We start from the raw sequence: 16,406 nt of genomic DNA on the forward strand, positions 1-16,406 counted from the left end.
GGAATTCATAGATGCTGATCTTTAGTTCAAACATTTATTTAATCTTTTTTTAATGATTCTGTAGGCAGTGATCCTCCTTTTGAGTAGTGACCTTTGGGCAATGTACCCGAATGCAAGTCTATTCTCTATTGTAATACTTTTAAAAAAAGTATACCTATATTGTGGGTTCATCCCCACCATAGTTTTTCCCTTAATCGTGTTTCCATGTACAAAATCTTTGTGTTATGGTGTTGTGGTTGTTTATTTTATGTTGTCGCATCTTTATTTTGATTAAATATGTTAAGTGCTTAAAATAACAAGTTAAAGGTATGATTTGCATAACACTAATTCACCCCCCCTTTCAGTGTTCCTTGATTACAACAATTAGTATCAGAGTCGGGTTCCTCAGAGGAAGTTTAATAGCTTGCGAAAGATCTAGGAAGGTGATTCAATGGATTTTGGTGGTCTTTATCAATAACTCCCAGTTGCCCTAGATGATCTTGATCAGTCCAAAGATGAAGTCCAAGAATTGCAAGAGAATCTTAAGGATGCTAAGAATTTCATTTAGTAATTGAAAGGGCAACTAAACAAGTCCATGGAAAATAGAAAGGAACTCTTTGAAAAGATAAAGTATAAAGAAAGAAAAAGCATGGATGATGGTCACCTGAGTCAAGCCTTGAAGGAGAAGATAGATGAATGTGAGAAGATTGGAACAAAAAATGCAGTCCTAAAATATGAGATGGAATCTATGGTGATGGGGTTGACCAAGGAAATTGAGGGAAGAAAGAAGAATAAAGAGAATCTTAATCAGTCCTTGAAAGAAAGATCTGATGAATGCTACATACTAGATTGTGAGATTGTCCAACTGAAGCTTGACCTACAAGAATCCAAATATAATGAGGAAGAACTTGAAAAGCATATTATCATTCTTAGGAATGAAATTGTGACCGTAAATGAGTACAAGGATAAGTTCAATATTAGCTCAACTAAACTTGATGTGCTTCTTGAAATCCAGAAGAAGGTAGATGATAAGAGAGCTCTTGGATTTGAGAAAGGTGAAAGCTCCAGATTCAGACAAAGCAATCCTAAGTTAGGAAATCAGAAGAACAAACCTATAAGGTCTCTGGTAAGAAAACCTAATGCTCAAAGGTATCCATATTTACATGGAAATTTCTTTATTTTCAATAAATTTTGTCATAAATCTATTAAATATAGAAGAATGAATCCAAATGGTCCATATTTCTTTGGTCAATATTTCAATTGCGATAAGTATAGACATAAATTAAGTGAATGCAAAAGTATGATATTTCAATAGATGGAATGTTAGGTGTTTTTCATGTAATAGGTTTGGATTCAATGATAATCATTGTATATCAAGAAGAAATCAAGTGAATTACAAGTTTGGATAGGGAAATGTTGTGTGCTACAATTGCAACAAATCCGGTCACATTGCAAGATTTTGTAGAAGCAAGAATGTGAATAGGAAGGGTCTGACAGACAAAAACAAAACTGTGCAGAAGGATGATAAAAGAAAAGGGAAAGTAGATGAGATCAAGAAGTAAATGAACAATACATGGGTGAAGAGTGATATTGATGCACAAAATGGGTCCGCGCCTAAATCTAGTGCTAGAAATTCCTCCGGGAATTAATTTAAGGCTTTTGTCCTAGGGGGAGTTCTCAAGAAAATTTTATTCCTCCCTTGCTAGCAGTCAATGCTTGAATTCAAAATATTGAAGGAAGTTGTATTGGGGTATTTAAGATGAGTAGGAAGGATTTCTGGAAGAAATTAAGTGATATTAAAGATCCGTAGAGGAATTTTTATGAAGTAGTCTGAGAAGACAAGGTATCTGGGAGGTTTAGGGAAGGCACATTTATTACATAAAAAAGTTAGATGTGTGATGATAAAAGGTAACTTCACATTATCATTTGTCACTTTGCATACGAAGAGAAGAGAATGAACGAGCTCTGCAAGTAGATTTTCATAAGATCGATGTGTGAAGGCAATTTTATGTGAAACACTAATCCAACAAGAAAGGTATTTTTTGTGAAGCTTGTGAACTTGAAATTTATTAAAATGGATACTCCAATGGTTGTGGATATCACTAAGAGGTCTCTCCCTAGGCTTAAGAAACATCCTTTCAAATCTGTTGAGGTAGATCAGTTGGGTGCATTTTCATTTGTTTTGTATGGAGTTGTTCATGTCGAAGATATTAGGGTATACATTCATACCAATCTGGACAAGCTTGAGAGCTCTTAATTGCTAAATCCATTCATGAATCAACTCAGACGTGAAGATTATAACCTCAAAGCTAAATATAAGGTATTGGAGATGAAGAATTTCATTCAGTTCATGAAGTTTCTATTGTTTGAGGAGAATGAATGGGTCCAGTATGTTTTGAGTCAGATACATGATGAATTCATATGGTTGATGAGGCCATTTAATATTACCAAGGATTCCATCAAGGCCATAATTGGTTTGAGCTCATCCGGTGGGCTACCCATGTTGAAATCCGTGAAGAACCAGCTCATTACCGATGCAAAAGGATCAAAGTTTGATAAGAGGATAATGACAATAAATGACATTATTGAACTAGATGTAAAGTTTTACTCTATGGTTATTGGTTACAAGATCTATCACTCCAGTTGGGAGAATTTTGTATCTAGTGCTGCAATCTATGCAACTTATCAGATGATCAAATAAAACACTGAATATGACCTATGTGAGTTGTTGTGGAGCCAACCCATGGAGAATTTGGCCAAGATAAAGAATGATAAGAAGAATGCATTCAAGTATGGCACTCTGGTCTTATGTTTGGCTTTTTACTTCATGAATGAGGTTTCAGGAGTGAAGCAAGTCTACTGGTCAAATGGCAAGCCAGCTGCTGCTTAGAGATCATGTATATAGCATTGGTGACAACAAGGCTCAAAGAACTTCTCTTTGGGGATATTTTAAAAATGTCTTGGGTATAATCCAGACTAGGGAAAGGATCCCTCAGTCCATTGTTTAGAAGTATAAGGACTCAATACCCTTTATGATAGAGATAGATCAATGAATAATGGAAGCAATGGAGAAAAGAATAGTTTGGATCATGCCTATGGGGTATGAAGTAGATGAGAAAATACTTGATATGTATGCTCAACACCTCTTAAGGAAACCAATAGATACTTCAAAGAAGAGATTTGGTACCTTTGTAGAGAAGGATTCACATCTACACTCTCAAATGAAGTGACCTGAGATAATCTAAAAGGTCATAAAGTAGGTTGAGGAGTATGCAAAAAGTATTGGCATTTCCAAAGAAGTTGTGAAGGAAGCTAGGAAGAGGACAAAGGTAGCTAAAGAGGAGAAACCTTCCAAAGAAATATCTAATATTCAAGGAGTCTCTCCTAGAAATCCAAGACAAACCAAAAGCTATGCACCCTCCCCCGGTTCTCCTAAGCCAGCCAACATTGAGAAATCATAAGCCAAATCATCTAGCAAGGAAGGAAAGAGAAAGAAAGCCAAGAGTTCAAGGGTGTATGTCACTATTGAAGATGGTGAAGAGATCAAATTTGATGAGGTAGCGAAACAAATCAAGACCAAGGGTACAAAATCCTCAAAAGTATCTAAAGACAAACCCTCTAATGGAGAAAAGGTAAGCAAGAAGATGAAATTTGATTCAGATAAGCCTATTATGTTAGTTGATGAAGTTGTAAATGCTATTACTGAGTATGGCAATCTGAAGCCTCTGTCTGAATTCTATGACAAATTTGATGAGGGTAATAAAATAATTCTTGAGGTAGCCATTGTTAAGTACTTGAATAGATTCAATAGGGCTCTTGTTGAAATCATGTCTGAGATACCTAAAAGTCTATATGATCTTTTCGAAATGAGAAGAGTTGGTACTAAGGTTGAGGATGAAAGACTAAAAGAGAATGTGTTGATCAATCTATGGCCCATGATATTTGTAGAAGAAGTGAGTAAAATAGTCAAAGAAACTAAAAAGGAGTTTAGGAGAAAAACCAGAATAAACAAGCTAATGATTGGGAAAATTGACGAGGTTGTTAAGGAAACAAAGAAAATATTGAAATTAGTTCTGGAAAAGAATAAATTTTATGTTGTCATAGAAAAATCCCATGATGGTGATGATTCATCTATTCCAGATGTGCAAGAATTACACTCAAAGGATGAACCAGTTAAAGTAAATGTTTCCTTTGTTCCAAAAGAGGAAGGTGTAAATAAAGAATTGGAAGATGTGTTGAACCAAGGTGGAGAAGAGACAAAGAAAGAAGATAAAGTTGAGGATACTCATAATCCTCTAGAGTTAAATAAAATGAATATAATGCCATTTGTGGAGATTCAAGCTCCAGCTAGAAATGAAGGTCCAAAGGAGGTCAAAGCAGATCTTGACACAAGAAGCAAAAAGATTGAGTTAATTGGTGTTGTCTCTGAAGAAAGAGACACTGTAGAAGATGTCAAGGACTTCCTTGAGATGGATAAATAGGTTTTTGATGATCTGACATTGTCCCAAGGGCCTATCAATTTGGCCGCTCTCTCTCCCATCTAGAAGTTGAAGCTAGCATCACTTTCTCAGGTCAAGGCAAGAGAGGAGATTATGAAATCTCACATGGAGGATAGTGAGCTGCTAGGTTTTGCATCAGATGTCCTAGAGAAGATAATGCCTACATTCTAGAAGGACACATTTGATTCTCTCTTCAGACAGTTGAAGAGCTTAATCAACTCTGTAAGTATTCATTTTGAGTCTTTTGAGAAATATGCAGAAGTTAAGGTCAGAATTGATTTTAATGATAAAAGATTCAGTGAGTTGAAGAAGATGATTGTTAATGATAGGATTTTTCTAGACAGTTGTGTAAAGAACATTCAGAATGCCCTATCTAAAGGTGGTGCAATATAAAAATCTTGTTTATCAATTTCTATATTTGTTGAAGATATTGAGAAGAATATAAAGGAGAATGAGATGCAGTTGGTAGGTATTTCTTAGTCCTTTGATCCCTTGACTATTTCTATGGCTAGTCAAGAAGGTCAAGTTATATCTTTACTTGACAAGATTAAGAGCTTGATGCATGATAATGATACGATTGTTGGTAGATTTGGTGAGCTTCGGAGTCCAATTTCTCCTAAGTTTGAAATAATGCTTAGTGCTTTAAATGAAATTCAAAATGCTATGCTCACCTATGATCCCCCAGATCTTCAAATGGTAGAAATGCAGAAATTTCTCTTTTGTGGATAAATCTTAGTTTTGGAAGGCCTAAGGAAGGTTGGGACAATGATCTAACATTGTTGAAAATACTTTTGCAGATGTCTTTAAGTTTATGTAAGATAGAGATGTCTATTTGTACATATGTTGTTGTGCATAGAGTTTTGTATGAAATTTTGGTATGTGGATCCCTACCTTTGCCATTGATGTTAAAGGGGGTGTGTAGGGCAGTGAAAAATGTAATATTCATCATAGGGGGAGTTTTGAGTTTTTGTTTTGATTTTTTGAGTTTTTGAATTTTGAAGTGTGTGTACATATGTGGTATTGATTTCGATAGTCATTTTTTACTAAGTATTGCCATCAATGCCAAAGGGGGAGATTGTTGGCAAGAGACAATACACAATTTATCAGGTGTTGTCATTGATGGAAACCCAAGTTAGTTTTCCCATCCACATTGCATGATTTTATCATATTGGAAGTTGGATTGAATATTTGTTCAAGTCTAGCAAGCTCAAAACAACGCATCTGACAATGTTTAGTATTTTGGTCGGTACTTCCTTTCAGGTTAACATTTTGTGTTGTAGATCTAAGGGAAGGTTGATTGATGTTTAGACTACCCTATTCTAGATTTTTTGCCTCTGGTGATGATTTTTGTGCAAGATAAAAGCTTTTGAGTACCGGTTTTTGGTTTGAGAGTGTAGAATGAACGACTTGTATGGATAATCTTTGTGCAGATTTGATGGAGTAATTTTGGTGATTATTTTAATGGTCCAACTACTTTAGCCGACATTTATGGAAATGTGTGAACTATTATTTTTTGTTCGGATAGGCATTGGAGCTTGAATTTCGGTGATTGTTCACACATGTTTGAATAATATTCTAAGTCTTCATGAGACAACTAGTGATGGATCTATTTTTTTGTTATAGATATATATATGATTGATTTTTTTGATCATTTTGGTAATGTGAAAGGTGTTAATGATCGATTATGCATAGTTTCACGTGCACAGGATAGAGATCTATGCTCTGGATCTTTGTCAGGGCACTGAGAGATGAAGTGTATAAAATCAACATATTGTACTTAACCAAAACTGTATTTTGCCATTTGTAGATGTTGATCTTTAGTTCAAACATTTATGTAATCTTTTTTTAATGATTACATAGGTAGTGAGCCTCCTCTTGAGCAGTGAGCTCTGGGTAGTGTGCTCGAATGCAAGTGCATTCTCTATTGTAATACTTTTAATAGAGTATACCTATATTATGGGTTCATCCCCACCATGGTTTTTCCCTTAATCAATTTTCCATGTACACAATCTTTGTGTTATGGTGTTGTGGTTGTTTATTTTATGTTCTTGTATCTTTATTTTGATTAAATGTATTAATTGCTTAAAATAACAAGTTAAAAGTAAGATTTGCAAAACACTGATTCACCCCCCTCTTAGTATTCCTTGATTCCATCAAGGTTACAAATGAAAAAAAATCAAATTAGATCTTATTGTTGCATGTCTAAAAGTATCATGAAGAGCTAGGGAAGAGTCCTGAGATGCAACTACAATTTGGAAAGAACAAATATCTTCCAAAAATCAGGGGAGCTCTACACCTTGATGGCGTTAGATGTCCTTTGTCAGGCCAAAAAGTCTTTTGTGTACCATAAATGTGCATGGGTGATCTTGGGAAACATCTACAGAGATTAGAAGGAGTAATGGAAATGTTCTATGTCAATTGGGGGTGGTTGGAACACATTGTGATCAGATATGGCATGTCGATGGGACATGCATTCAATTTTGATCTGATAGGTCGACAAACACCACAACAACTATTTAAACTCTAAAATTCATCCCCAAGTTGAATCTCAACTAATGGATCTTCCCCTCATGTATGGATGAACAACTCAAATTCACCTAGACACCTTCAAAAGGATCATCAAAGATAAAGTAAAACACAACTATAGATCTTTCCCTTAAGCAAAATCGGATGGCTATCCCTTACATGTGGAGCTCTGTCAACCTCACCATCCCTTCTCACTAACTAGAATGGATACATGTAAGGATATATTAGGATCATAGGTTAGTCCAAAATGGTTACATATAACCCATAAAGATGTGATTAACATTCATTAACCATCAGTAGCCAATCACAGGATTGTGGCTTGAAATAACACTTGTTCCTGACCATTGTAATGATGCAAACAACATCTGATAGTACCCTCCAATAGCCCATCACAACATTACAAGATTAACCTTGACCACTATGAACCTATGATCCATGTAACAATTAACCTTATCCACCAGTCCCACTAGACATGGTAGCAGATAAGATGGGGTGGGGCCAATTCTAGGATGAACAAGGGACACTCTAACTGGTGACATTTAAATGATATGACTACTTGAGCTATTCAACCAGAAATAAGAACAAGGTTGGAATGAATAATGCATCGGTTATCCTAAATGACTAACATGTAGTTTATTCATAAAAAATAACACACAAGTTAGGAGGGATTTAGGGTTGAATCCATTGGATATATATATCAGATCGGTTGTTTGCATGGTTTAGGTTGACAAAAAATTGTCAACGTTTCTAGCAACTCGCAGGGTATGCAAGCATGCTTAGCATAATGATCAGTAGCCTTGGGAAATCCATGGGAACAAACTAAAAAAGGTTTGCAACAAGATGGGTAAACCTTCTCCATTATCTGCAAAAGGGCCAAAAAATATGCCACTCTAGAGAGGAATAACTTATGCTCATGCACTTCTTGGAAAATTGGGAACTCGGGCATACATTCTTTTAAGGAGAACATAGCAGGTTTTCAAGTACTTATGAAAGAAAAAAAACTATAATCTAATATTTACATTGACTTACACAAGAAGAAACTGGTATATTTTCCTCTATCAAAGATGAATCTTTTGAAGGAGTTGATATCCTTCATACCATAGTTGCATTCACCAACCATTTCCAACAATTGAAGTCTCTTGTATGCATGCATCTGATCATGCATATTGCATATATGGTGAAAGAACACTTTACCATTCACCTTGCTACCATCAAGGATCCACAAGAAATCAACCTTTGAGACATTTGGAGGTGCATCAAGAATATGTACGGTAGCAAAGGGGAAGTATTTTGGGGGTAGGCCACCCTTAAAAGAACTAATCCTTTCAAAAGAGAAGGTATCCTCCTCATATAAGGGGGTATCATTGTTTCCATAGTAGTTGGCCTCTAGGCATGAGTTAAAATCAAAAGAAAAGTCCTCAAACTCACATGGTGATGAAAAGTATACCATACTTTCTTCTTGACTTGTACAAGTGGTCTCCTCAAGTACATCAAACTAAAAGCTTTGAAGCTCGAATATACTATCAAGTTGAGTGACAAGAGAATTAATTTTTTGATATGTATGTTGTTGCTCAACATCACCATCCATGATATGTTGGTCCCAAGTGAAACATTCACGCTTAGGCACATTGTCCCTAATGAACGTAATGTATTACCCTAAAAGTGGTCACCTAAACCATGGACCCCTAATTTTGACAACATCACCAAGGTCCTAACCAAAGGCAATTAAATCAACTTTGAGCACACAATTAATTAATTATTCAATCATCAAATGTCATATGGCAAGTGAATTATTCTATATTAATTAAATATTTATTTATTTAATTAAATCATTCCAAGAAAATCATTTTGATCAATTATCCTATTTAATTTATTAAATATCCTAGCATATTTAATTAATTGATAAATTTGCCACTTAATCATACAAAATGAATTAATTTATTACAAAAGAGGAATTAATCACAAACCAAGAGTTAAATTGAAAATAAAATAAAAGAATTGAATTGAAAGAGAAATCAAACTTGAGATATTACTTCTTCTAAATTGAGAACTTGAAATCAGAAAAGCAATTAAAGGAATTTAATCATTCTCTAAAATTGGAACTCAAAGCTTTTGAGAAAACAAGTTCAGTTGTATTGAAAAGACTCTTTTCTTGAATAAATCAAAGAAATCGCATGGAATTAATTGAATTATATCTCTAATGCAAACTCAAAATTATAATCTGAATGCATTTCAATTAAACTATAATTGGAATCTATCTCAAGGTTAACTGAATTTGATCTCTCAATTATTTCAATTATCCTAAATTGTGCTTTTTCTTGATCTCTCTTGTAATTCTCTATAAATTAAGCCTTCATCTCTCATTCAAAACACCCTGGAGATTTATTGTTATTATACAATTTTTGCTCTTAAGTTATTGAAGATATTGTGCTTGCTTTATGAGATTATTGCATCTTAGTTTAATTTCTTTTTGCATATTTAGTTCAATTATGATTGCTTGAATTCATATAGCTTACTATTCATCCATCTAGCATAATCTTGCATCCATTTAGCTTAATATCATGCTCATATAGATTAAATCCTTCATCTTGGTGTAGTCTAGTTGCTGGTATTGCTTATACAAATTTGAGAGCAAGTCTATACTCACATCTTTTAGAAGGAAATTGGTCAATTTGTTATGGTTTTATTATTCATGCTTATATCTGTCTAACCATACATGTAATGACTTAATTGAAGTGTTGTGTCTTACAACTTATAGATACTTATTCCACTTTTCACACACATATTTCTGGCACCCACCATGGGGCAGAAGACTACATCTTCTGACCTTGAAGACTAACTTTATCTTATTTTTCAGATTTTTGTCCATAGAGTTACTGTGAAATATCGTACGAGTTTTCCCATAGTGTCGAATGACAAACTACAGATATCATGCGACCTCATATGAATTATCGTCTGACTCAGTGAGAATCATCGTACGATATTCTATGTTTTTGGGTTAAAAGCAGATTTCATTCTTTAGGTTTTATTATTCAATTTTTATCATACTAACGCTGACCCTAGCTTGTTGTTCGTCTGTCTGAGGAATTTTTACAGCCTAATCAGTTTTTTGCAGAACGCTTGTCAAAGAATATTCTTGTCAAACAAAGACAATATGACTATTGATTCATTGTCTTTGTAGGTTGCCTGACGAGATTCGATTAAACATTGTGTATTCTTTAAATTCATTTTTTAGGCACCTAACTTGCTATCTGGTTAATGAACAAATCTATCTTTCATGTTTTAAGAAAATTCTGAGAGGTAGGAGAGTATGCTCTTGTTTGCATAGACAATCAGAAATCCAGACCCTTGAGGCTATTTCTAGGTTTGATATTTGTGTAACTTTAGCGGGCCTAACCTCTCGAGGAGCCTATAAGGTCAAATCCATTAGGGTCAGTGAGAGGGGAATGACCTAAGTGGGAATGGCTAAATGCCAAGTACTCCAACCCACTATAAAATAAATTCAATGGTAGTGCTCGGGAATAGCTCTCCTTTGTACCTTCGGGTAGATCAAACCTTGGTTTTCAAGGCTGGGAGACCTCTTAATTGAGTTTATACCCTGACGCATTGAACGGATCCCTTACTAGTTCCAATTAAGATTAGAAGCTACCTGGTTTATCTCTGAAAGGGGGGATAATATTTGTGCAAGAGAGATAGTAACTCTCCGAAGATACTTTCCATTTCATGCCCCCATTAGCATTTGGAGTCGGCTAATACGGTGTTGAAAATCCATTGCATGAGACTCAACGGTCATATTCTGATTAGCTATTGGGTGTGTACTTGAGTATTCAAGCAAAGGTTTTATTCTCTCACCGATTTCCATAGGGTTAGCGTGCTATGATTGAAGTCATTATACATATTGCGTGTTTACTGTGTTTTCATCCTTGAAACTAAAATACCAAAACTAGAGAAAACAATAAACAACTCAGTAGTCAAAACTCTGTTAGTATCAAAAACTAGTCTATCTAAGTCAAAACTCTATTTGTATCAAAAACTAGTCTATCTTAGTCAAAACTCTATCCATGTCAAAAACTAGTCTATCTTAGTCAAAACTCTGTCTGTGTCAAAAAATACTAGTCTATCTTAGTCAAAAATTTGTTCGTGTTGCAAACTAGTCTATCTCAGTTGTCCAAAAACTTAGTCCATCTCAAAACTGGTCATTAGTCATTGAAAAATCAGTTTGTCAGAAATTTTATCTCTGTCCAATAAGTTATCGTATGAGTCTTCTGATTTATCATCCTTCTATATAACTGTTGTCATACGAAATTTCATTAGGTTTAACAGTTTGTCATCTAGGTGCTCATTCTGTATCGTACGAAATCTAATAAACTGTCATCCTGCTTAGGGAATTATCATCTGGTCTTTGATTCTATGTCATGTGAAAAACCATTACATTCATCAATTTGTCATCTAAGGTATACCCATCTGTCATGCGAACATAGGCAGCAATTCGTACAAAATTATGTTTCTATCGTCCTAGAGCTATTAAACTGTCATTTGGTCCTGTAAAACCTGTCGTACGAATCTCTGATTTTGTTAGTCTAGAACAATCAAACTTGCCTAAAATAGTCTACGACGAGCATAAAAGTAGTTATCATCATTCTAAGCATAAACAAATCTAAACAGTGGACTTCTATCGTAGTGTTGCATGATTTGGTCGATCATCTTTCAACTAGTTCAATCAACCATTTATCAAACTTAAGTTACTTAGATTAACGTCTTACACAAGATAGATCATTCCTAAAACTAGACTGGGTCTTAGTCACTTCTCTTAAATCAAACTAGGTAACTTAGATAAATGTCTTACACAGGATAGATCTTTCTTGAAACCAGACTCAATCTTAGTTACTTCTCTCAAGCGATACGTTAAATGAACAACTAGCTCCAAATTTGATCTTGACTTCTACATCACAAACAACTTTAGGTCATATTAGTCAATAAAAATGCCTATTCAAACCAGAAGTTCTCTTAAGAAAGCTGACGAGGGCAAAGGATAATCTTTTTCATATCAAAATAATCTATTTTACGTAAAGGATCCTCTCACTAATAAACCTTCATCATCAGATATGCCAATTTATGATCAACCCTTGTCTCCCACCATATTTGGAACAAAACAAGAAAGACAAGATGCTAAACATAAAATTTATGATGATCTCAGTATCCAGGCTACTGACAGTGATTCCTCATCAAGTGAATCTGAAGCCTCTGAATCTCCATAAATTGATATACAAAAATGTCAAAAAGATAAAGATTTCCAAAAAATGATAAGGGTTATCATGGCTAGAGAAAAAGAAGACTATTTTATACAACTAGCAAAGCAAGGAGCTAAACTACCTACTGGTTATAATGTTGAGGCCCTCATCTCTAAAGAGGAAGAGACACCATTGGCAATGGTAAACAAACAATTACAAGCATTACAAACTGAGATCACAAAATTGAAAAACAAAGATAAATAATCAAAACAATATTCTCTAGGACACAATATGCCCATTTCCATTTGACAAAAACATTTACATGCCTCCTTTTCCTTCACGAGTGAAGATCCCAAAATTTGACAAATATGATGGCAACTCAGATCCCCAAGACCATATCAAATAATTTTGTGCTTTATGTATGGAGTTCATGCATGACCAAACATATCTCATGCGCCTTTTCCCGAGAAGTTTAGGGGGGAAGCTATGGAATGGTTCTCAAGCCTACCTATGGGAATAAAAACTTTTGAAGAATTAATCCAACTATTTCTACAACAATTCTCCTATAACATTTGTCACCCAATCACTATGATAGAGCTTTGCAATACCAAACAAAAAATAAGAGATCCCTTTATCACTTTTCTCCAATTATGGAGAAAGATGTTCTCTAGATATTCACGACCTATTATGGATTCTAAGAAGATGGATATCTTCGTCAACAACTTAATCACTAAATTGAAATACAATATCCAAATGCGAGTATATCCCTCATTCAACAAAATGGTAGATAGTGTCATCAGAATGGAAGATGTTCTTATAAAGAAAGGAGATATCTCACTTTGAAAAGAAACATAGCAAGCTTCTAGCTCCAAAGAAAAGAATAAATATTGGATATATAGTAAAGACAACAATAAAAACATTGCTAATGATGGAGTGGTCGACACTGTTAAAGGAAAATCAAAATCCATGATATCTAACTTGGCTAGTGGCACGCACGCACTCAAAGCAACTGAAACCACAGCAGAAAACCCTCTAAAGAAAGTAAAAGAGTGGTTTAAAGAGAAACCTTTGCTATCAAAACCTAAACGCGACTTCACTCCTCTGGAGGAATCATACGAATCTACTTTCAAAACTTAATTGGAAAATGATTTGATAACCTTACCAGACAATTCTAGGCCATATGATCTAGAAGTTAAACCAAAATGGTGGAGAGAAAATGAATACTGCAAATACCATCGAAATAAAGGTCACAACACAAAAAATTGCATGAAGCTTAAGCATGAGATTCAATATGTCATTGATGCTGGCAAAATTGTTGTTGGAAATCATACAACTAATGCTGATCACAAAGCTTTCAAATATCCCTTACCTATTTATGAACAAGGTGATTCCTCAAAGTCAAAGGGAGGTGCCAAAGTTAATTACACCTATACCAACAATGACAATGTGATTAACATGATTGATTCTTCCCAACCTGAATCTTGCAATGTGATTATAATCAAAGATAAACAAAATGAATCACAAAATGCAAATGTTGTAACCCACACTCAAAAGGAAGTCACTCTCCAAGGAGCTAGTTCTTCAACTACTGCTCAAACAACGTCAAACTTACAAACCTTGTCAAACAAAAAAATAGGTACAACATTTGCTAAATTTAAACAACTAACTTAATCATCATCCCCTGGATATAGCATTGGTGAACAACTGAAAAGAACAAATGCTCAAATCTCCATCTTTGAATTGCTCAAAATCTCTTCTGCTCATAAAGAGATCCTGGACAAAGTGTTACTCACAAATAATATCCCAAAAGATTTAGATATCGATCGGTTTCAATCTATGGTGGTTCACCTGACTTTGCCTCATTATCTTACTTTCTCTGAAGAAGATGACAACTCGCTGAATCACCCACATAACCAGCCATTGCACATTGAAGCTATGATCTATAAACACTGAGTTAAACATGTTTTGATAGATGGAAGCATTGGGTTGAATATTTGTACCTATAATCTTCTTACACAGCTGGGCTTCTCTGAAAATGTCATTGATCCGGCCAAGAAAATAACAATCAAAGCTTATGATGAAGAAGAAAGAACCTCTAAAGGTTTGGTACTATTACCATTCAGAGTAGGACCTATAGAAAGGGATGTTATTTTCCAGGTGCTTGATCTTCCTCTGTCGTACAACATCTTACTAGGCAGGCCATGGATTCATGAAATGAAGCACTAGTACATTCGGAGATAATTTTTGATGGCCGATTGTCAGAATTGCAACTAATTTTCATCGGAGTGCTAACAAAAGTAGCTGTCAAAAACTCATCATCGACAAATCTGACGATGCCTTGACCGTCGGAAATATGACAATCCCATGGACTCTGCCGACGGTGGGCATGATCGCTCTTCTGGTCAAAAGAGTTGTCAGACATGCAACATCCCTGTCAAATGCTTGAGTAGATTTTGTTGCAAAGCCAACAACAATTTGGAACTTTGCACCGATGGTGATGTTGTTTGTCTGATGCTTGTGTCATCGGTCCATTCAAAGGCATCAATGACAGTCTGACTACAAAGTACCATAACACCTACAACATCCTCATCGGATGTTTGTGTATTTTGAGTCGGAAGTGTGATGACTCTAGAAAATTTTCACCGATGAGAACGTTGTATGTCCGTTGATTTCATCATTGGTAGAAAGCTTGGTATTCGTTGTAATTCCAATGATGATAATATTTTTATCAAAAAAATATTATTATTATCCAGTCATTGATATGTACAGTGAATGATATTCTATCCCCACCACCTACCAGTAGGGGGCATAGGTTTGAGGCTAATATGAGGTGCATGGTTTCAAGCTAATATGATTAGGCGCACCATGGTTGAGATGGTCCAACTCCCTAGTCTTACTCTAGGACTAAGCTCATGCCATATCTAAATGAAATACATCTCAAATACATCGTCAGTGGAAAGCTACAAAATGTCATTTTCATACATAAGCAAGGCATACACAATTGGGCACAATCACCAAGATAACGGTAAAAAGTGTGTTTGAGATCATTGTCCTAATTGTGGTGTGGTCACAAAGAGATCACCATAAATTTTTCAACCTTTCCTTCATTTAAACCAAGTAAACCTTTATGTATATGCATATGGATATACATACATATGTATATGTATATGTATATGTATGTGTATATGCATATGTATATAGTTTTGTGTATTCATTAAAGATTTTCATTTAATTTTGAGCATTTTGTGGATGGTATAATCAAGAAACATATCATCACTCTCACCAATTATGCACAACTAATTTAAGTACAACCATTTGATTGTTAATAAATTTTAAATTAAGGGAGTACTTTTCAAAATACATATCCATATGCATATGCATATGCATATACATATACATAAAGGTTTACTGCTTGGTTTAAACGAAGGAAAGGTTGACAAATTTCTCCATGTAGTTTTACCTGACTCTAGAATTAGTTAGTTATTTAAAACAACTCATAACCATTGTAACAAAATTCACACTAATAATATATTTCCTAACAATTTTTATCCATGAATGATATTTGGGTTTACAATCTTGAATTCAATACATGCAATATAATTAGAACTCAGACATCAATAAACTTGTTTCAAATCAGAAACACTATGATCTAAATTGCAAGCAAACTATTTAATGTAATGCCTATTGTTTGTATTTTGGAAAAAAGGGTTGGCTGCAGAATTTTGTAGAGCATGCTATTTGAGTAATTTACATGTCAAGTGTTTGTTATAATGTCTGAGAACTAAATCATGAAAAAGTGAAAAAAAAATTGGTTAGCAAATCAGGGGTGCACTTTACATTCTTGTTGTTATCTAATTCTCTTACTTTAGCTTTGTTTCTTTCTTCCGATTTGGGGTCTAGAGCTCCTCCCTAAGCATGGATTGTTGGTTTTGTCTCCCCTCCTTTGGCTGGAGAGTTTCTTGCTATCTCTGGTAGTTTGCCCTCAGAGTTTAGCTTCTCTATTGGTCGAACTGCTATTTTCCCTACCTTCTTCTCCAAGTGCTCCTCCTCTTGTTTCCAAGATTTTTCCTTTTCCTTCTACTCAATGGCCCTTGGTTGTGCCTTCATGCCCTCTTAATGTCTTCACTGGGTTCCTGTTTCCTTCAAATGATGGCTTCTCTATGTTATGCAA

The sequence above is a fragment of the Cryptomeria japonica genome, chromosome 9 (genome assembly GCF_030272615.1).
Source record: "Cryptomeria japonica chromosome 9, Sugi_1.0, whole genome shotgun sequence".
Lineage (NCBI taxonomy): Eukaryota > Viridiplantae > Streptophyta > Pinopsida > Cupressales > Cupressaceae > Cryptomeria > Cryptomeria japonica.